Source organism: Lepidochelys kempii, chromosome 6 (assembly GCF_965140265.1).
Source record: "Lepidochelys kempii isolate rLepKem1 chromosome 6, rLepKem1.hap2, whole genome shotgun sequence".
Taxonomy (NCBI): domain Eukaryota; kingdom Metazoa; phylum Chordata; order Testudines; family Cheloniidae; genus Lepidochelys; species Lepidochelys kempii.
The window spans coordinates 119,669,783-119,691,319 of record NC_133261.1 but is presented as its reverse complement, the minus strand read 5'-3'; the positions used below and the strand labels follow the sequence as shown (position 1 = coordinate 119,691,319).

General features: G+C 39.6%; 1 protein-coding gene and 1 non-coding gene across 2 annotated transcripts in view; both read right to left on the bottom strand.

The window, feature by feature from the left end:
- Positions 1 to 21,537, bottom strand: part of KCNH5 (potassium voltage-gated channel subfamily H member 5) — a 230,623-nt gene that overhangs the window by 102,573 nt on the left and 106,513 nt on the right. The window lies entirely within an intron of this gene.
- On the bottom strand, positions 4,106 to 4,177 carry TRNAC-GCA (transfer RNA cysteine (anticodon GCA)). Its single transcript has one exon. It is a non-coding gene; the product is annotated as a tRNA-Cys (tRNA).

Sequence of the window (21,537 nt, the reverse complement as noted above, 5' to 3'; positions counted from 1 at the left end):
TACTGTCTGAGTGTCGTAAAGACAGGCTTTGACACTGAGGAAAAAAAGTCACACCTACAAACACATATTTTTATCTTCCTCTGGTTTTTACATAATATTTTTTTTTTACCTTTTTTGCTGCTGTTGGCATGTGAAAATGGTTTGCTTCCTTAAAAGTGACTCACTCCTCCCACTTGATCCTGTAGGGAAGTTATGCTCATTGGGACAAAGTCAAAGTCAAGATGCCAGGATGAATTTGCCCAGTGTACTGAATTATGGACATCACAACTGCTTCCACGGCAAGACTGTGATGTCTCAACTAGAGGACTCTGACTTCAGGATTAACCAGAAGGAGAACTTGTGTATTGAGGGGGAAACATCTCATCCAAATACAACTATAAATTAGCAAACGAAGAACATCTGAGGTGGTGTGAGGTTTTCCTTGCTCAAAGTTAACTTTTTCCATGTTTGTTCCAATGTCAAAGCCCTTCAGTGAATTTTAAGTCCCACTGACTAACACCCTATGTTCAAACAATATATCTCCCATAGGGAGGACCATATTTTTCTTAGAGCAAGGCAAACATGGACGAAACTGGGTTTTGGGGGATTTTAACCACACATAAATAAGCCAAATCCTAAAAGCTTTTTGGAGTCAATGAGATATATGCCATTATAAAGACTTCAGGATTTGGTCCAACAGGTTTTAATATTTAAGTATGGGATCTCACTAGAATTTAGCAATAACTGTCAAAGTTTCTCTGTTAAAGGACATGCTTAATCTTCCAGACTTGGAATTATATCGTAGTCCCATTGCACCTGCCATCCAAGAAAGATGCTAAATCACTATTGTCTTTGTTCAAGTCACAATATGATTACACATATATGCACTAGAATAATTTTACATATTACACTAGAATAATTTAAATTATCTGTGTTTAAATGTATAAAGCCAAGTTATAGCTATTTAATTATTGTTTCCCCTCTACCTGCATATTTGCCTTTATGTGAATCTTAGATAACTCTCAGATGTGATGAGGCATTAGAAGCTGGCCGGGGTTCCATTAATTTCCCTTGTCGTGAGGGAATTACATTTTAAATTAGTGTGTATGCAGTTGGGATCTGGATTACATTTTATGTGATTTGTGCATCTAAACATCAATGGTTCAATCCTATAAATCTTACTCGTGTATGTAGTTCTCACTAATGCAAATAGTCACACTGGATTCTCCCATGAATAAGAAATGTTCACAAGATCTAGCCCTGCAGAATGGAGCCTCAAAGTCACTGTGAAGCAAAGGACAACAATATACTTGTTAACAAGTCTTCAGAACCCTGGCTGTTCTCAGGGCTTTTCTGTTATTAGCTGCATATTAGATGAGTTTTAGACTAACCTATTAACTCTGATTGATTTTGCAGAGTGGTGTTCTGTACACTTTAAGTTTGGTTTTACAGAACTGATTATATTTCCCAAGAGAATTTCACTCCCTACAGTTTGTTTAATCTAATGTTTGCGTATTTTCTTTAATCTTATGAGGACTATGGGTCTCATTCTCACTGGAGCAGAGTGTATTCATCTTCTCTGTTCCATCTGATAGATACCAAACGACCTCCCTAAAATATTTATCATCCAATGCTATTATTTATTCATGTAAGTATGTGTTTGTGTATAATATCTGTGTACATTTACATAACCCACATCAAACCACTTTAAACAAAATTGGCTAGTGAGGTTATCCTGGTTCTCAATAATACTGAAAGCATTTTCCACATGGAGCCTGATCCAAAGTCCACCAAAGTCTATGGGAAGATTCCCTGATGTCACTGAATTTTGAAACAGGCCTTTAAGGAATATGTAACTTCTCACTTCAAAGTAACGCACATACACTACCAGTCTCCTCATTGTCAGTAACAGATGGCCTATGGAAAACCATTTGCTTTCTTTCACAGTGAATCTATAGTAAGTTTCCTGGAACTGGGACACTGCATATAACATGCTAGATATTATTATTAATCAAAAAGGAGAGGAAATAGTTACCAGAGCAAAACTAGAGCTGGACAAAATTTTGTGGGTTTTTTTGAAAAACATTTTCAAAAGAAAATTAACAGTTTCCATTTAATTCAACAAATTTCACTTTCTCTCCTGTTTTTCAATGAAAAAGTTAAAAAAAAAATTTCATTGTGAAAAATTGTTTCAAATTTTCAGTTTCCCCAGTCCCACACTTTATTTTATTACTTTTTCTGTCTTTTTTATCCCAATGGAAAAGTGTGAAAGAAGTAAAACTAAGAAAAGCTCTCTCTCTAGCATAAAGGAAAAAAACCCACAATATTGTAGTGGAAAAAATGTTTTAAAAAATTAGAAAAAGTGGGAAAAACTCATGTTCTCTTTTCTGTTGTCTCTCTTTTTCAACTGGAAAGCCTCAGGGGGAGGGGAGTAAAAGTTTATCAAAGTAACAGTTTCTTTCAGTTTTCAAAACTTAAAAATACTTTTCCAGTAGAAAAAAGTAAATAAGGGAAATTGTTTTCCCCTTCTCCCCAACATCTTTTCCAGTATGTGTGGGGGAAGGGTGAAAACAGTAAAAAAAAATTCAGAGAATTTTCCAACAATTTTGAAAAAAAAATTCAGATAAGAATATCTTGTTTTTAAATGTTTCATTTGGAATTTCTCCCCATCAAATATTTTTTTCAAAAAAATCCCACTTTTCAATTAAAATAATTTCAACCAGTTAGAATTAATGTCTTTCTCCTCATGAATTCCTATCAATTTTTCTGCAAATTGTTTAAATTCTCTGCCATACCTCCTCTGACTTTACCATCATCTTTCTAAAGCCTTCCAAATACATTGGTTATTATTCCTTTTGTTCAGAAACTTAACTTCCCCTCCACTGACACAGCGTTTTAAGCAGCTTTTGTTTATTTTATTTGACAAGTCGCATTATTCCTAATGAAGTCATTGACATGGCAGCTCCTCTGTGTAAATCTGGTTGCCATAGCAACCTTAACAGATCATCTGGTTTCCCCCAAATCCTTGTGCACGCGGAAAAAGTCACATACAGTATCTTCCCCGTGCTGCATCTTGAGCCACAAACACATTTTAAAAAAAACCTGACAATTTGTTCAGCCAGATTTGATCAGACTAATGGACCTAAGAGACGTACTTTTATAAATAAAACCACCTCCTCGTTGGATAAAGGCTCAGAGCGGATGGCTTTAACACTGGGCCACGTGAAAGTTGTCATTACAGTTAATGCTACACACTTGTTAATGAACCTTGCTCTATGAGGCACTATGAGTTTATCCATAGTGGCTTCACACAGCTAGCTCTAATCCCAGGGGAGTCCGTTCACAAATGTAGCCATCATGAATGTCTTCATCGGTTTCACTCTGGTGCCCACTGGCATTGAAAGGAAAGCCATATAGATCCCTAGAGTTTAAGGCCAGATGGGACCATTAGATCATCTAGCCTGACTTGTGGTATATCACAGGCCATTCATTTCACCCAGGTTTCAGAGTAACAGCCGTGTTAGTCTGTATTCGCAAAAAGAAAAGGAGTAACTTGTGGCACCTTAGAGACTAACCAATCTATTTGAGCATAAGCTTTCGTGAGCTACAGCTCACTTCATTGGATGCATCATTTCACCCAGTTACTCCTGCATTGAACCCAATTACTTGTTTTTGACTAAAACACAACTTGTGTTTGGCTGAAGCATATCAGTAGTCCTCCATGAGTCCTCCTGTCCTGTGTAAACCTGAGATGCTTGTGTTCATATGCTGATTTTAATCTCCTGGGCATTAGACTTGCTTGTTTTGGCCAAACCATGCCTCATTTGGTGGCACTGGGGCAAAGAAGCAAGAATCATAGAACCTCAAGGTTGAAGGGACCTTAGGAGGTCATCTCGTCCCACCCCCTGCTCAAAGCAGGACCAATCCCCAATTTTTGCTGCAGATCCCTAAATGGCCCCCTCAAGGATTGAATTCCCAACCCTGAGTTTAGCAGGCCAATGCTCAAACCACTGAGCTATGCCTCCCCCCCAAACAGAATGGCCCCCTCAAGGACTGAACTCACAACCCTGGGTTTAGCAGGCTAATGCTCAAACCACTGAGTTATCCCTCTGCCAAACAACTGCCCAGGGAGCACCTGGATTTGAACCAGGGACCTCTTGATCTGCCGTCAAATGCTCTACCACTGAGCTATACTCCCTGTGACGAGACCCAGTGCAGCAACAGTTGAAAGTACAGGATTCTACTACTCCTGATATGTACATTGTTTTAAAGATACTGTAAAAGGTAAAGGCAAAAATCCCCCGAACATAGGGTACAGCTACACTTAAAATGCTCCACTGGCACAGCTACATTACTGCAGTGCTTCAGCGTGGACACTCACTACAGCAACAGGAGGGGGTTTTCTCACCTCTGTAGTTAATTCACCTCCCCAAGAGGCAATAGCTAGCTCAATGGAAGAATTCTTCCATCCACCTAGTACTATCAACACGGGACTAAGGTAGGCATAGCTACATCTTTCAGGGGTATAGATTTGTCACACCCCTATAGCTATGCCCATGTAAGTTTTCAGAGTAGACCAGCCCATAGGGAGACTAAAGCACCGTTTGATGGTGCGAGTCCTTGCATGGTGCATTGCAACCCTGATACCAAGTTACTCTCTCCTACCTCTTAGTGGGTTGAAAAATTTGCTGAATATCCAAGGGCAGAATGGAACCACTGTTACTTAAGGAATAGATTCAGTAAGACTTTTGTAATATGCATCCATCTTTCTTCTAAGCATAAGTGTCTACATCTCAACCCACACCCTTTAATGGGCAGCATCTACTGTACCTAAAAATCTGTCTCCAAATTTCAGGTCCTGAAAGAGCATGACTGGGCAAATTATTATTACTATTATTATTTATTTGTATTAACATAGTGCCCAGGAGCGCTAGTTGTGGACCAAGACCCCCTTGTGTTAGGGACACAGAACAAAAAGACAGTCCATGCCCCAAAAAGTTTACAATCTTTTATGCGTGTAAGGCAAGAAAAAGCAAATGGATGCAGACAGATGGTGAAGTACAAGGAACCAATGAGATGATATCAGGTCAGCATGGTAGACAGTGGACTCAGCACACCTGCAGTCAAAGCACTGTTAAGTTTTTTGATGCATTTTATAGGAGGACTTTGTAGGAGGATACTGAGTAGCTTTGTGGCGGTCTATGGGGAGCATCTTCTAAGGATGGAAGGCAGCCCTGGAAAAAGTACGAAGATGATCATTTGAAGAAAAAAAAGAGGGCGATGGGAGCTGGCGCCATAGTCAGCTGGAGGCGGGAGTCAACATCTCGATAGTGAGTGAGAGATGATAGGTCGGGTGGGGATAGGCCATAAAGGACCCTGAAAGTGAAGACAAAGAGCTTGTGTTTGATGCAATAGAGAAGGGGGAGACAGTGCAGGCATGCATAGATAGGGGTGACACGGTCAAACTGATGGGCTAAAAAAAATTATTTAATTAGTTCATATACAATTTTGATGCTCATTCCATTAGCCTGTAGCCACAGCAGACCGAATGTACCTAGATCTCATGAGCTTAGATCATTCTTGAATGTTGATTATGCTCTTACTGTTTGATCTACATGGTGAGTGGGATTTGATCCACGTATTGGGTGTGATTCAAGCGCGTAAAGTGACCATGAACCACCGCTGCTCTGTGATCTGCACAGGCTACCTGTGTATTTCGGAATGGAATTCAAAGTATTATTTCTTATCCTATGCCAAGATCACTCACTATAGTATCTCTGAAACATTTAGTGTTTGGGTAATTGTTGGTGTAGTATGAAGTTGGAGGTATTTAATTTATTTTTCTGTAATTAGGGTGGTATTATTGGGCAGGCTGTTATTAGTAATTGTCATTAATGATATTTTACCTATTGAGAAGTTAAAGTTATCATTAGTGAGCTCAAAGTGCTGGATGGGATCTTTTTCAATATTATAAATGACAATAAATAAATTAGATCAATAAAATATAGCCCTCAAGATCTGACATGAATCTGCCAAAAATGAGAAAATTCAAATGTAAGAATGACATTATGGCTGAGGTTAGAAATGTAATCAATCAGAAATTACTTCTTGGGGTTCTTTACATATTTTTCATCTAGTGCCTCCCTACCATATTTGTGTAAATTACAAGTTAGAGCATTTTTTTTAGCAACTGTCACAACTCTGACCGCAACCTATATGAGAAATCAAGTTTAATTATTTCTGCTTCACATATTATCGACAATTAAAATTTGGGAAGCAGATTTCACCTGGCAGTTGTGTTGATGATGCACAATGTAAAGTTGAACATAACTTGCTCTGTATTATTAAATACTTGTTGTCAATGGAGTAGGAAGTTATGTCTCAAAAGGCAGATAAGGAGCAGTTCTTCTTAGTAATAAGGTGCTGTGAATATTTTTAGTAATTTTCCGTATAACTACAGTTAGACTTGCACTAGCGTGAAGAAAAGGTAAAATGATACATGTGGTGAGGACAGCTGTAACTAGGGCTGGTGCAAAATTTCACATCAAAACCATTGTTGAGGTAAAATTGAGTTTTAGATTAAACAAAACTTTTTTTGTGAAAAGTGTCTGCTTTCCATGGAAAATGTTATTTTCATTGAAAAACTGAGTACCTGGAAACCAGAAAAATTTCAGGTTTTGAATGGAAAGCAAAATATTTCAGTTAAAAAACAAAATATTTTGATTCTGAAATGCCACTGCAGTGCATCATGGGAGTTGTAGTTTGGGTACTTCGTGTCCTTATTTTTCTACTGGCAGGGCTCATGAGCCAGACTTCATCTTTTGTGATGATGATGCACCATGGCCCTGGGACTGCCATGAAATGAAGCAAAAGTACATTTAGTCCATTTAAACAACATTAATGGTCAGACTTAAAAAAAACAAAGCTGGACTCCCTGGCCTGATGTACCATCTCTCTGCACTCAGATAGAAGATCATGGTACATCAGCCAGGGAGCCCAGCCTTTACACAAAAATAGGAGCATGTGATCCTGCACTAAAGCTCCCTGAAGTAGGGTGGCATTTCAGAGTTGAAATATTTTTATTTTAGACTAAAATACTTTGGATTTGCATTTTTTGCTAATAACATAAAAAAATTTGTTGTTGTTGAAATTTTCCATGGGAGGCTGGGGGGCACAACACACTTTTTGACCATCTGTAGGTATAACAGTTGTCATTCGGACAATTCTTGGCTTTAGTCTGTTAGGTCTGACCATTAATGCTATTTAAATGGACCAAATGTACTTTTGCTTCATTTCATGATTTAAAATTAATTTTGAGTTTTTCAGACCTCTCCTGCATTTATATTATTTAATATGTGCAAATTGTACTTGTGAAATGAAAGGAACAACCCCAACCTCCACATAGTGAATTAATTCATGTTAATTGCAACAAAACTGTGCTAATGCAAATCTTAGGAACGCATATTCAGATAATAAACATGGTGTGATGCTACATTTAAAAATGACAGGTTTCAGAGTAACAGCCGTGTTAGTCTGTATTCGCAAAAAGAAAAGGAGGACTTGTGGCACCTTAGAGACTAACCAATTTATTAGAGCTCTAATAAATTGGTTAGTCTCTAAGGTGCCACAAGTCCTCCTTTTCTTTTTACATTTAAAAAAGATTTTTCATTTACAAACTCACCTGTTCGTGTGGATGGCTCATAATTGAAACCATGCAGATGTACTTGAATCCCACCCCATCTATTTCAGATTCTGAGTGTTCTCAACCTGCTGTCTAGGCTAGGCATGGATGATGCTGGTGAGACCCATGTAGTACTTGCTTTCCCAAACAAAACAGGGCTTCATCCAAATCCCACTGAAGTTAATGATAGGACTCACACTGACTTCCTCAGTAAGTTCCGGATCAGGCCCATATTGGACAACACCTTGCTGGCATCAGCTGCTGCATACTACCAGGGAACTACAGGCCAGTCAGCCTCACCTCAGTCCCTGGAAAAATCATGGAGCAGGTCCTAAAGGAATCAATTCTGAAGCACTTAGAGGAGAGGAAAGTGATCAGGAACAATCAGCATGGATACACCAAGGGCAAGTCATGCCTGACTAATCTAATTGCCTTCTACGATGAGATAACTGGCTGTGTGGACGAGGGGAAAGCAGTGGACGTGTTATTCCTTGACTTTAGCAAAGCTTTTGACATCGTCTCCCACAGTATTATTGCCAGCAAGTTAAAGAAGTATGGGCTGGATGAATGGATTATAAGGTGGATAGAAAGTTGGCTAGATCGTCGGGCTCAACGGGTAGTGATCAATGCCTCCGTGTCTAGTTGGCAGCCGGTATCAAGCGGAGTGCCCCAAGGGTCGGTCCTGGGGCCGGTTTTGTTCAATATCTTCATAAATGATCTAGAGGATGGTGTAGATTGCACTCTCAGCAAATTTGCGGATGATACTAAACTGGGAGGAGTGGTAGATACGCTGGAGGGGAGGGATAGGATACAGAAGGACCGAGACAAATTGGAGGATTGGGCCAAAAGAAATCTGATGAGGTTCAATAAGGATAAGTGCAGGGTCCTGCTCTTAGGACGGAAGAATCCAATGCACCGCTACAGACTAGGGGCCGAATGGCTAGGCAGCAGTTCTGCAGAAAAGGACCTAGGGGTGACAGTGGATGAGAAGCTGGATATGAGTCAGCAGTGTGCCCTTGTTGCCAAGAAGGCCAATGGCATTTTGGGATGTATAAGTAGGGGCATAGCGAGCAGATTGAGTGCGGGAGGTTTAGATTGGATATTAGGAAAAACTTTTTCACTAAGAGGGTGGTGAAACACTGGAATGCATTACCTAGGGAGGTGGTAGAATCTCCTTCCTTAGAGGTTTTTAAGGTCAGGCTTGACAAAGCCCTGGCTGGGATGATTTAGTTGGGGATCGGTCCTGCTTTGAGCAGGGGGTTGGACTAGATGACCTCCTGAGGTCCCTTCCAACCCTGATATTCTTTGATTCTATACTCCTCTAATAGCAGCCTCAGATCTAATGAGGCGCCTCACCTATTAAGCTGATTCCCAATGAGTGGTCAGACTCCTTCATTCAGGGCACCGATATACTTCTTACATCTCCTAGTCTATCACAACCACCTTGATTTTATTGAAAGTGAACCTAGAACAGCTCCTTCGGCACCCTTCTCCAGTCTCACATAGATATGGAGTCATTCGTTCTGCCACACTAGCAGGATCAGACAAAACAGAGTTGAGTGCCCACAGCATACTGGATGCACTGCAGCCCATGCCTTCTTACTTCCCCTCCAGATGCTACATACATATGTTGTGAGAGAAGACAGAACCCTGCTATACACCATATGCAAGATCACTTGGCTTAGAAGAGTCGCCTCAAACCACCCTCTGGAATCATCCATATAAAAATCAGCAGAGTCACAGTCACACAGCTCCATTTGTTCCAGTTAGAGACCACTGATAAGTCAACATCTCATGCTCAAGGGTACCCAAAATAGCTTATAAATCCAGAAGAATCAATTGTGGACATGTTTTCTTCATCCATGGCTCAAGAACATTATCTACCAATGCTACCAGTGTGGTTCCTGTCCCATTCCCAGGTCTGTAACGAGATTGTCACTCTAAGGATTCTAGTTACCTGAGCTGGCTACTCTGATACAACCTTCTCCACATCTCCCTCCCCTCACAAATGGAAGAGTTTGCTAAGACTGATAATTGGCAAGATCATCAGCTTCAAGAGAGCAGAGGCCTCACCAGTGCCTCAATAAGAATCCCTAGCACTCTGCTCTCACAAAGGGAGGGAGTGACAATCACCACAAAAAATGGGCAAATGTCTCTGTGGGCTTTAGCCAGTCAAGGGGGGACTGAATTCCTAATCACAGGTTGTGACTCAAAGTTTCCCAAACTCCTCCAGAACTTCTGTGAGTGAGCGCAGACAAAACTCAGGCAGCAAAGACCATGCACTAATCCCCCTCAAGACAGACATAGCTAAATTTGAACCTGGGCAAATTCATCCACAAAATAATGCTTGTTCCTCACAGTGAGGAAAAACCTGATTCTGTAACGAGTCATATTGCAAAATCAACAGAACTAAAACTGTCTGAAGTGATATTGCCCTCAATGCATGCCAGTAACCTCCACTGGCATCAACAGACGTTGGACTTATAGATCAAGGGCAGTAAATGCTCTTAAATGTTATTTAAATAGAGTTTTAATATTTGGTAAACCAAGACAGAACCCTGGTCCCCTTGAAGTGATGGCAAAACTCAAGTTAGAAGAAAAAGGCCTCCACCAAGTACCTGGATTTGAATACCACTTGAATTTTGGGGAAGTTTGGATCAGCATGTGGATCTGAAATTTGCACTGCAGATCCATCTCCACAATAAATCAACAGGGCCAGATTCTCAGCAGGTGTAAGTCAAAATAGCTCTATCAGAGCTACACCAATTTACACAAGCTGAGTATCAGTCTTCAGTGCACATTTTAAATGGGCTATATAAAATTAAATGGTGTTTGGACTTTGGCAAATCTCCCAATGGCTTCAAAACATCAGTAGGAGCTTCCTGTGCATAAGGACTACCTGCCCAGACCCATAGGTGCCGACTTCTGCTCCTACTGGTGGGTGCTCAACCCACCTCTGCCCCCAGCCACGCCCCCACTCCACCCCTTCCATGAGGCTCCGCCCCTGCCCTGCCCGTCCCATCCCTGCCCCGCCCTAACTCTGCCCCTTCCTGTCCCTATTCCAACTCCTTTCCCAAACCCCCCCCCCGACCCCAACTCTTCCCCGCCTCCTCCCCTGGGCATTCCATGTTCCTGCTCCTCCCACTCCCTCCCAGAATTCCGCCAAACACTGTTTGGTGGCGGCCGGGCAGGAAGTGCTGGGATGGGAGGTAGGCGAAGGAGCAGGGAGGCGGCGCACTCAGGGGGTGGAGCGGAGTTTGGCTGCCAGTGGGTGGAGAGGGCACATCCATCACATTAGAAAGTTAAGACTACTGCTATTAAAATGTGAGTTGTGTGCTTTTATTTGTAGAACAAAAAAACTTTAATTATTATTAAGATTTTTTTATATAGCGCTTTTATCCAAAGCGCTTTACAATAGTTAGCTAATGGTACAAACATTTGGAAAGATCATTAAGTGGTCCACCGGGACCCTCAGCACTTTTCAAGTGGTCTGCGAAAAAAAAGTTTGAGAACCACTGAACTTGACCAAATTAAGACCACTTAAATTCTGAATTGGAGTGTCTACACCAAGTTTTAATGCAGTTTAGCTAATCTATTTAAATTCATACCTTTAGTTAATTTGAATTAATTTTCCATGAGTGTCCACATGAGACAAGCAGTTTTAGCCATGTTGTTCCCAGGATATTAGAGACACAAGGTGGGTGAGGTAATGTCTTTTATTTGGACCATTTTACGTTGGAGAGAGAGACAAGCTTTCAAGCTACAAAAAGAGATCTGGGTGGCTCGAAAGCTTGTCTCTCTCACCAGCTGAAGTTAGTCTAATAAAAGATATTACCTCACTCATCTTATCTCCCACAAGACAAGTGCTTAGTCCATCGTAGGTTTATTTCATATTTGCTTTCTAACTGTGTAGTACGTTTTAATTTGTCCCACTGTGAACAACCACCATGTATGCTGATGTTCCATAGCTTAATTTCCAGTATGCATTTGAGCCCAAAGAGATTTTCTGTAATCATTTTAATAGGATTTACTTTTAATATCATCTGGAGTGCTAGAAATAAGCACACTGCAGTACTCTACATGCACACAAAAAAATCTCATAATTCAACTGCTGGAGTTTCCATAAAAACTCATTCTAGGCAGTATGGGCCAAATCTTGAAGTCCTTACCCAGGCCCAGTTACGACTTCAGTCAGGACTTGACCCCATTTTTACCTAAAATGTTATATTTACCTCATTATCTCTCAAGAACAATGTGTACAGATGTGCAAGAACTGGATTTTTCATTTCACTGGAAAATCCTCCATTTCAAAAAAAATTTCCATTCCAAAATAGAACGAACAAACAAAATATTTTGAAAGTTTTCTGTGAAACAAAATTTCAAAAATAATTCACTTCAGGTCAATCAACATGTTTCATTTCAGGTAAAATAAAATATTTTGTTCCAATAAAATCAAAACATTTTGTTCTGACTTTGACTATTATGTAAAATAAAATTACAAATTGAAATGACAAGTCATTTTGAAATGGAAAAGTGAAACATTCCCTCCTCAAAAGGTTGAAACAGAATTGAAACACTTTTTTTTTTAAATCAATTTTTCTTTCAAGGGGAAATTTTGTCAGAATCAACACATTTCTGCCAGGTTAATGTCTTAAGAGCCAGGCTGTTGTGATCTTATACACATTGAATTTAACTGTATTGAAGTCAAGGGGACTATTTGTGTAAGTGTTCACTCACATAAGTAATGGTACCCCAACCTAGCACTAATAAATGATTATGAATCACGATGAAGTAAATAAACACGTAATATTTTGACATTTAATTAAAAGAAGACTGTCAATTTGTGTTCAAGGTGATGATAAGCACAGAGCATTTAGCTGGTGTCAGGAAAAGCTTTTTGAAGTCATCTAGTCATCATGGACGTCCCACATTTTATTTTATTTTTTTGTGTCACTGTGTTAATTGACTAATTTTCAATAACAGCTAGAGAAAACCATATGTGGGTCCCTCAGAAGCAAGCCATTTCCCCAGCTCAGCCTGTTTTGCACCTATTTTATTTAAAGCAGAATTTAAAAGTAGTGACTGTGGTCAGAGGGACCATGATAAGGGATGTGGAAAACATGATACAAACAGAAGTAACAGATCACTCACTGGAACTCATCTCTGTGAAATCTACCCATCCATCTAGGTACTTACATGGCCCTTAATACAGCAAAAGGAAAAGGAGTACTTGTGGCACCTTAGAGACTAACAAATTTATTTGAGCATAAGCTACAGCTCACTTCATTGGATGCATTCAGTGAATACAGACTAACACGGCTGCTACTCTAAAACCTTAATACAGTAGTATCTTAGTATTTTCCTCTGTTATGATCAGGATTACTAATAGTAATAAGACACTCAGTCTTTCTTGCTTATTTCTGGAGGGTAAAACCTTAAATAACCTTCAGGATTGTACATGGAAAAAAATGAATATTGAGTGTGGTTTTAAACATGCCGGTCATTCTTTGGAAAGGAATTCCATCACTGAGGTTCAGCTTCTATCAAAGTTCCATCTCCAGTACTCATTAATCTTCCCTTATTGGCTGCAGTGAATAAAATGTAGCCTTGGTCATGGAGTAAGAGGTGAACTCTCAGGGAATTTGGCCCAATTCCATGAAAGGCTTTGAATGTCAGGGCAGAGACCTTGTATTCACTGGGGAGTCTGTGCAGAGAAAGAAACGCTCAGATGACATGCTCATGGCAACCAGTGTTGCTAAGCAAGGATTTGTTGAGTTTTGTATCATGTGTAACTTTTTCAGGGTGCATTAATTCACACTAATCAAGCCCAGTGGTCATGAATCCATAGATCACTGTGACCAGGTCTGAACGTGATGGAATGGGGCAGTCTTCTGGGGGACAGAAAGACATTAGTGGTTTTTGTACCCAGGGTCATTTGAGTCACAACACTAAATCCAACAAGATTCCAAGACTGTAACTTGATGCAACAATTTGTACGCCACACATGCAATAGCAGTGGACAATCCTTTTAAGCACTTCCCTTTTTCTACCAACATCACCTCCATCTTGCCTGGGTTTATCTTCAGGCAACTCCTCTTCCTGCAGAAAACAACCTGAGCTATGTATTGTGACAGCTGGGAGATGGCATTCTTTACATCTGACAAAGCTGATACTCGGTGTAGTAGGTGCTGTCTGCAGACTGCTGGACAAGTGGAGATCACTCAACTGAATAATGTTTACCTCTATGCATAGGTCTGGCCTGAGCAATGAATGAAAGGGATCCATGATGCTGGCGGCTAACAAGCGAGTCTATAAACTGTTTTTGACTTGCTGGGCAGTAACTGGTGAGGTCATCATCTTGGAGAGACAGTTTCTTCAGTACTGGCAGGATTAATGCATGCATTAAAGTGGGCCTCAAGATTCCTCACTCAAGGAGATGTTCTCAATCTCTGCTAGCTGTGGTCCCAGACATTCTCTGGCCTCTCACTGGCCAGGAAGGGAAGGAATCATTTCCACTGAAGGAACTGCCAGCAATTTTGCAAGACAATGAGACATCCCTAGCGTAGATGCACCCGCACCTCTCAGCCAGATATTAATAAGCACATCAATTAGCATGATGAGACTTTTGTGACACAGCCTTCTGTAAACATGGGTTAAATAGCAGCAATATTGCACTGTAAAATAATTAAATTAGTCTGGTGATATTGTGCACGAAAAAGAATCTGAAAACACCTTAAAAGGAACTCTCTAAATCTTTATGTAAAAAAAAGAACCCAAAAAAGCAACATTACCCAGCACTTTATTTTCAAAATAATCTGTAACAGAACCTAAATGTATGGTTAGCACATCTAAATGAAAGAAAACTAAAAAGACTCTATATTAGAGGCAATACAATTTATTTAGAGGGAAGTGATGAGCAAAGTTCTAGAAATGTACATCATATAAAGCTGTCAATATAAAATCAAGGAAAGTTCCCAAAAAAGGATACAGTTTTGAAAAGCTGAGTGAAATACTGTTCAACAATCCCTTTATCTGACATTAGGAGAGAAGGAAAAGAATGAAGAATTAATACAGGCTGGAGTTTCATTTGCAATGTCTTAGATAATCATTTTGTCAGCTGTGGGCAAAAGAATGTCGGGTTTTAGAATTCCATTGCCTCTATTACGTATCGAGTGCATGTGGCCCATTTGAAACCCGTAGAGGAACGCTGCAATTGATTTTCTGAAAAAGAAAACCTGTATAACTCTGAATTCTTTCATATAATCTACATTACTGAAGGTGTTAAATTAACATAATTCTGACTGCAAACCACTTTCATTACCTCTGGCAACTCAGACACACACTTCTCTGAGATGAGTATTGCTTTGATCACTGGTGGAGGGGTGAGGGCAGAATTAAAAAGGAACACCAAAACATGAAAACACATCCATGTGGTTACGTTGGTTGGCACAATTATTAGATTGTTTTTGACTCTTACAAAACAAATTAAAATTTGGGATGGTCCCAAAGCAAATCTCTCGGTTGAAACGCCCACAAGTCTTTGTTGGAATTTGAACTCCAAACCTGTGTCCAAATTTCACATCTCAGTCCGTAAATTCATTATAGGCAGACCCAAAACACTGCCCTACTGAACCCCAGATCATTTTAGGGTGTTTGAAATGTGGGTCTGAATTTTATGGCCCATCCTTAATCTAAATAGAAAAACAGCAAACAAAAAAATGTTCCACAGAACACTTACATAGGAAAGTTCATTAAAAATGCACCAAAAAGCAATTAATGTTCTCTCATTCTTTTAAAAGATTAATACAGCTTTTAGTGAGTGCGGCTGAACTGGAATTGTCAGAGCAGATGGAACTTTATGGTTTTCTACACAAATTCCAGCGATAAGTCTGAAGTGGCACCAAAACTGGACTAATTCCCTGTCTTCTATTTATTTTAGGGGTTTCTGTAACTGCCTACTACAGGGTTTCTTGCCTTGGGTGTTGGCCACTGCCATTGACATGACAGTAGACTAGATAAACCACTGTTCTGATCCAGTCTGGCAATTCCCAGGTCCTACGGGCTCATCACCGTAGCTAAATACTTCCCTGGCACCTGATGCACATCTTCAGGCACTCTTAGCAGACTTCATACATTTTCCACTATTCTTCCCTGCCTGGATAAAGAGGCTCTGTTTGGGGAATCATTTTTTAAAACTGTCATCCTTAGAGCTATTTGCAGTGTAGTTTTACCTGTGCTGGTCCCAGGATACTGCAGAGACCAGGTGGGTAAGGTAGTATCTTTTACTGGACCAATTTCTGTTGGTGAAAGAGACAAGCTTTCAAGCGACACAGAGCTCGAAGAAGCAGCTCTATGTAGCTTGCAAGCTTGTCTCTTTCATCAACAGAAGTTGGTCTAGTAAAAGATATTTCCTCACCCACCCTGTCTCTTTCATTAGAGCTGGGCAACTAACCAATTTTTCAGTTCACAGGCAGTTTCAAAACCTTTGGTTCAGGCGGGACTGAAACCATTAGTGGCAATTCATAGTCATTCATAATGAACATAATAAAGAATAGTCATTGGGGCAGAGAACAAGAGTAAGAATGACCCTATAGCCTGATGGTTAGGGGCCCTCAACAGGGAGGTGGCAGACTCAAGGTCAAATCCCTCCACTAATGACTACTTAATTACTTATAGAAAGTGGAACAGCTTCAACAGGAATGACTGAGAGCCCCCCATATCAGAATATTCAAGAACCTAGTGGCTAGAGCATGCTCCTGAGAGAGAGGAGACCCAAGTTCAAATCCCTTTTCCACATCAGGTAGCAGGAGGAACCAAAAGGTTGTCTCCCACATCCCAGGTCAGTGCTCTAACCACTGAATCAAAGGTTAAAAGGGGAAGGTTACCACCTCCTCCTCACTGTTTCTCTGGAAAAAACTATTCAGCGAATTTGTGTAAAATTTGTAAACAGTTTCAAGTTGACTAACTAAAGTATTCATCTGAAAAACTTCCCCCAGCTCTAGTCATCATGCTGGTCAAGGTGGAAATGCTTTGTCAAAAAGGAGAAGATTCTGTAACGTCTCCTGAATGTTTTCAGACGCTGGATTAGTCTGCTCTCCTGCAAAAGTTCTTTCCACAGTTGAATCCCCTCCACTGAGTATGATTTATCTCCAGCTCTGAAATACTTTGTCCCGGGCTCTGCAAACTGGATTGCCCCACAGAAATGCAGCTGTCTCAGTGAGACATGGACAGAGATACATTTGCTGATGTAGTTGTCTGACCAATTGACAGCTCTGAAGTTCAGGACCAAGGCTTTGAAACTTGATTTTCAGTGGTACTCATTTAAGTACTTTGGAAAATTTTGCCCAATTTCCCTGAACATAAGGTATGGCGATCCCTTTATATTTATGACAAATGTAAGGGTAAACACCTTTAAAATCCCTCCTGGCCAGAGGAAAAACCCTTTCACCTGTAAAGGGTTAAGAAGCTAGGATAACCTCGCTGGCACCTGACCACAATGACCAATGAGGAGACAAGATACTTTCAAAGCTGGAGGGGGGTGAAACAAAGGGTCTGGGTCTGTCTGTGTGATACTTTTGCCGGGGACAAAACAGGAATGGAGTCTTAGAACTTAGTAAGTAATCTAGCTAAATATGCATTAGATTCTGTTTGTTTAAATGGCTGAGAAAATAAGCTGTGCTGAATGGAATGGATATTCCTGTTTTTGTGTCTTTTTGTAACTTAAGGTTTTGCCTAGAGGGATTCTCTATGTTTTGAATCTAATTACCCTATACGGTATTTACCATCCTGATTTTACAGAGGTGATTCTTTCTACTTTTTCTTCTATTAAAATTCTTCTTTTAAGAAACTGAATGCTTTTTCATTGTTCTTAAGATCCAAGGGTTTTGGTCTGTGGTCACCTATGCAAATTGGTGAGGATTTTTATCAAGCCTTCCCCAGAAAAAAGGAGGTAAGATTTGGGAGGATTTTGTGGGGAAAGACATTTCCAAACGGGCTCTTTCCTAATAATAATAATACCGATGTTAGACGTTTGGTGGTGGCAGCGAAAGTCCAAGGGCAAAGGGTAAAATAGTTTGTACCCTGGGGAAGTTTTAACCTAAGCTGGTGAAAGTAAGCTTAGGAGGTTTCATGCAGGTCCCCACATCTGTACCCTAGCATTCAGAGTGGGGAAGGAACCTTGACAACATTCAATCCAAAATAAGTATCAATGGCTTATTATGACAAATTGCTCAAATCTACTGAAGCACGAGGTTCTAATATGTGATAACAGTATTGCTTTAATATTTGAAACAATGTAGGAAACTCCTGCGTATTTTATAGGCGGGTTCAAAAAAGAAAACATACTACAATGACAGATACTATAGCACACGTACAATTAGAGCTAGTTGAGAAATAAAAGCTTGTTTACACAAAATTAAAAGTTTCAGAGTTGTTTAGTTATTTTCTAAATGGACCCATTTTTGTTTTTTTCAAAATGTTTCATGATTTCCCCCCTATTTTTAAAAGCCCAGTATTGAAAAAGGCTATCCATTTTTGTAAATGTTGATAACTTATCAATTTGTCATGTTTTTGATAAAAATGTTGAAAAAAATATTCAAAAGTAGCACAATATTTTTCATCAAAAATGACAACTTTTTACATCAACAATTTATTTTACAAAAAAAATATTTAAAAACTGGCCACTTTTGGACAAAACAATTTTCAGTTCAATAAAATTTCAACAAGCAAGAGATAGATTTCGATGTTGCTGCTGCTTCTTGAGACAGTCATGCAGGACATTATGGCTGAAAACATACTGAAAACAAACAGTAACTAATTCATATAAAGCATTACAAAGAGATCAGATACAGTCAACGTAAATGTTAAAGGTAGGGAATATCTCTCACTACACGTTGGCACAGTGCCTAGCACAATGGAATCTGGATCTCTGTTGGCATTTTGAGCACTAACTCAATGCATATAATTAAATTAATAACAATGATCATAAAAATAAACTGACAAATTTGTCCACAGGGAAGGGTTTCTACTGTTCATGTAATCTTTACACAAAAATCTCTCTCCCACTAAACTATGTTCAACTCACAGAGATGTTGCTTTATAGATCATCTTCCTCATTTACATATAGCTGGATCTGGGGACGACATCCAAAGTTTATGAAGAGGTCTACATCTTGAGTAACTGGCTTAAAGATTTAGTGTTAATGTTTTTTGCTTGTCTCTGATGTTCATGGAGAAACATGTCTAGGCAACAGTAATTTAGGTCCGTTTCACAGTGTGGGGGGTTTTCAGACACTTTCAGTATGAAAAGCAGAGATTTATTTACTTCCTGTAGTGCTACCAAGTTGACTCCCTTCCACTATCATATCTCTGTCAAAACTTTTGTATTAATTAAGAAAGCTGAGGCTGTAACTAAGGAATTGGAAAGTGCTCTAATGGAATGACCTTCCTCGCATGGCTTTAATGTTACCGAAGTGTAACAAAGTGTAGCAAAATTTTGACAATTGTCTTAAAGATAAAGAGCCAGAACAAATGCCCTACGCTTTTTCAAAGAAATCATCATGATATAAATTAGTAACACCTTCTACGTTATCCTTAACATGTGCATCAATTATAGCAACCTGGGTGACTGCAATATCTGTAAGGCACCTGTCACCGGATAAGAAAAACTCTGGCCTGAGAAATGTCCCAGAGGACTGGAATCATAATAAAAATGGTATGTATGCTGCATGTTCCCAGGGCACATAAAATTAAATAAATGGTAAAATTAAATATATACTTCAGTTTGGATTCACCTTCAGAGATTCAAGAAATTATTAAAACCATTTTGTTATTCGGCTAGCCAGCCTTTACGGTTTTGCCATTACATCAGAGCTCTCTTCCATTTATTAAATGACGTCTACCATCCAAGACCTGAACTCTTCTTTTCCTCTAATGCCACCTTACATGAGAAGTTAAAAGTTCTCCCACTTTTCTATGGTGGGCATACTTCCTGCCATTCCAAGGAGCAAGTGGCAAACAAACAACTTGCTGCTCCACAGCTGGCACCATTTAAAGACACACAGCTTTAGGGGCAACTGTACTCCTCCCTTCGGGAGTGTCAATGCAACTCCTGCACTACAAACCTTCTCATGGCTAGTCTAAGTGGCTTTCAACACCCCGTAAGGTGGGAACTGCTCATGCGTCTACATCTCCAGCATTACATGCAGGTCTATAGACCAGTACAGGTTCCCCAGGAACAAAAAAGTCTCTTCAAGTCCCTTCTAAGCAATTATTTCCCTTGACAGACACCCCATAGTTATTAGCTACCGTTGTTTCAACATAAAATGTTTTTTCTTCTGTTGAAGCTTCCTGCAAACAAACTTAGCATCCAGCTTGTATAACTTTGCCAGGCCTCAGTTATGAAACAGCTGTGCCATCAATGTGGTTTGAATCACAGCTGAGACAGGACTTTATTCCGTTACCCACTGAAATTATTGTTAAATTGGCACCTGAAACACACAGGCAGTGCTTTGCCAGAAGCTCCAATGACTACAGTCAAACAAAGGATTTGTGCCCTAGTATCTATGTCATCGCCATTTGGTCTGCATTTAAACAAATACCACACAATAAGACCGTCACCCTAATGTTTTAGTGAGTACAAAACAAATGGGACGGACATCACCATTTTCGCTGACCTAGTGTCAGGCTATGACACAGCCATCAGTGTTGCTTGCCTCAGAGCTGCTTTAAGACTTCATTTTGGAACCCAGTGATTATACTGTGGCAAGAATTTCACTCTGCTTATCTGAGATGGTAGAAAGAACTCCAGACTTTTCAGTACATGACATTACTGAATAAATAATAAATTTGCACTATGTTTGCCCCATGCATATTGGTAAGGTTAACAATTTGGGAATAGAGCTGCTTTAAAAATGGATTTTTTTCCCTACAATTCTTGCCTCCACCCCCCAAAAAAATTCAAATTGATTATTTTTGTCAAAGTGTCAAGATTTTTTTGAACTAGCTCTAGATTAATTTTTTACCAAAAAAGTGTTTTACAAAAATTCACCTAGTTTTTTTAAATAAAAATTTCAACAACAAAAAATCAAAATTCGGAAGATTTCAACCAATCACAATATTTGTGATCATTAGTTGAGCATAGAATCCCAAGTTTTGTCAGTGTAGCTCTTTCATCTCCAAACTATTCAGAAGATGTAGCCTTTTCTTCCAGATATGAATCTGCCTACAAGGGACCTAGAGGATAGATTACTGCAGGACACTCTGTTGAAGTCCGCTCTTGAAAATCGCTTACTGATCACAAGTACAAGAGTGCAGACTGTAGCAATGTAGTTACATAAGGGTCTCAGGCTGTGGGAGTTGGTGGTGTCCCAGCTGCATGAGCTTCACTTCTGCTTATTGTTTAGTGAGTCAAGATCTGAACATCCCGTAGATAAAGGATATAAAAGCACATAAATCCCTTATTGTATCTGCACATAAAGAGCTTGGCACAGAAGAAGCAAATTTAAAATGAACTTTCCAATTAACATTAGATCAGATCTGCAGTGTGACAAAAAGAAGAGCAGGAAAAGAATATAGGAAGAAAGTGAACATTGAGAGTGAAGAAGTGTAAGTTAGGAACAATTTTACATAACAGGGTACTATTACGTCCAGAGGAAAAGGGGGTTGTAAGGAAACAGTGAAAAATTTCTTGCCCAGCAGTTAAAATGTAGCCCAAAGTCTCATGTCAAAAATTATTGCGCTAAGGAGACTGGATAGTTCATAAGAAGAAAAGTAATGGGATACAAAGTATTTCCCCTCTACATCTTTGGTGTGAATTAAGTGCTGCTCAGTAGCCATTGTATTCCTTTCTGAGCTCAAATTCAGGGAAAATTCACTGAA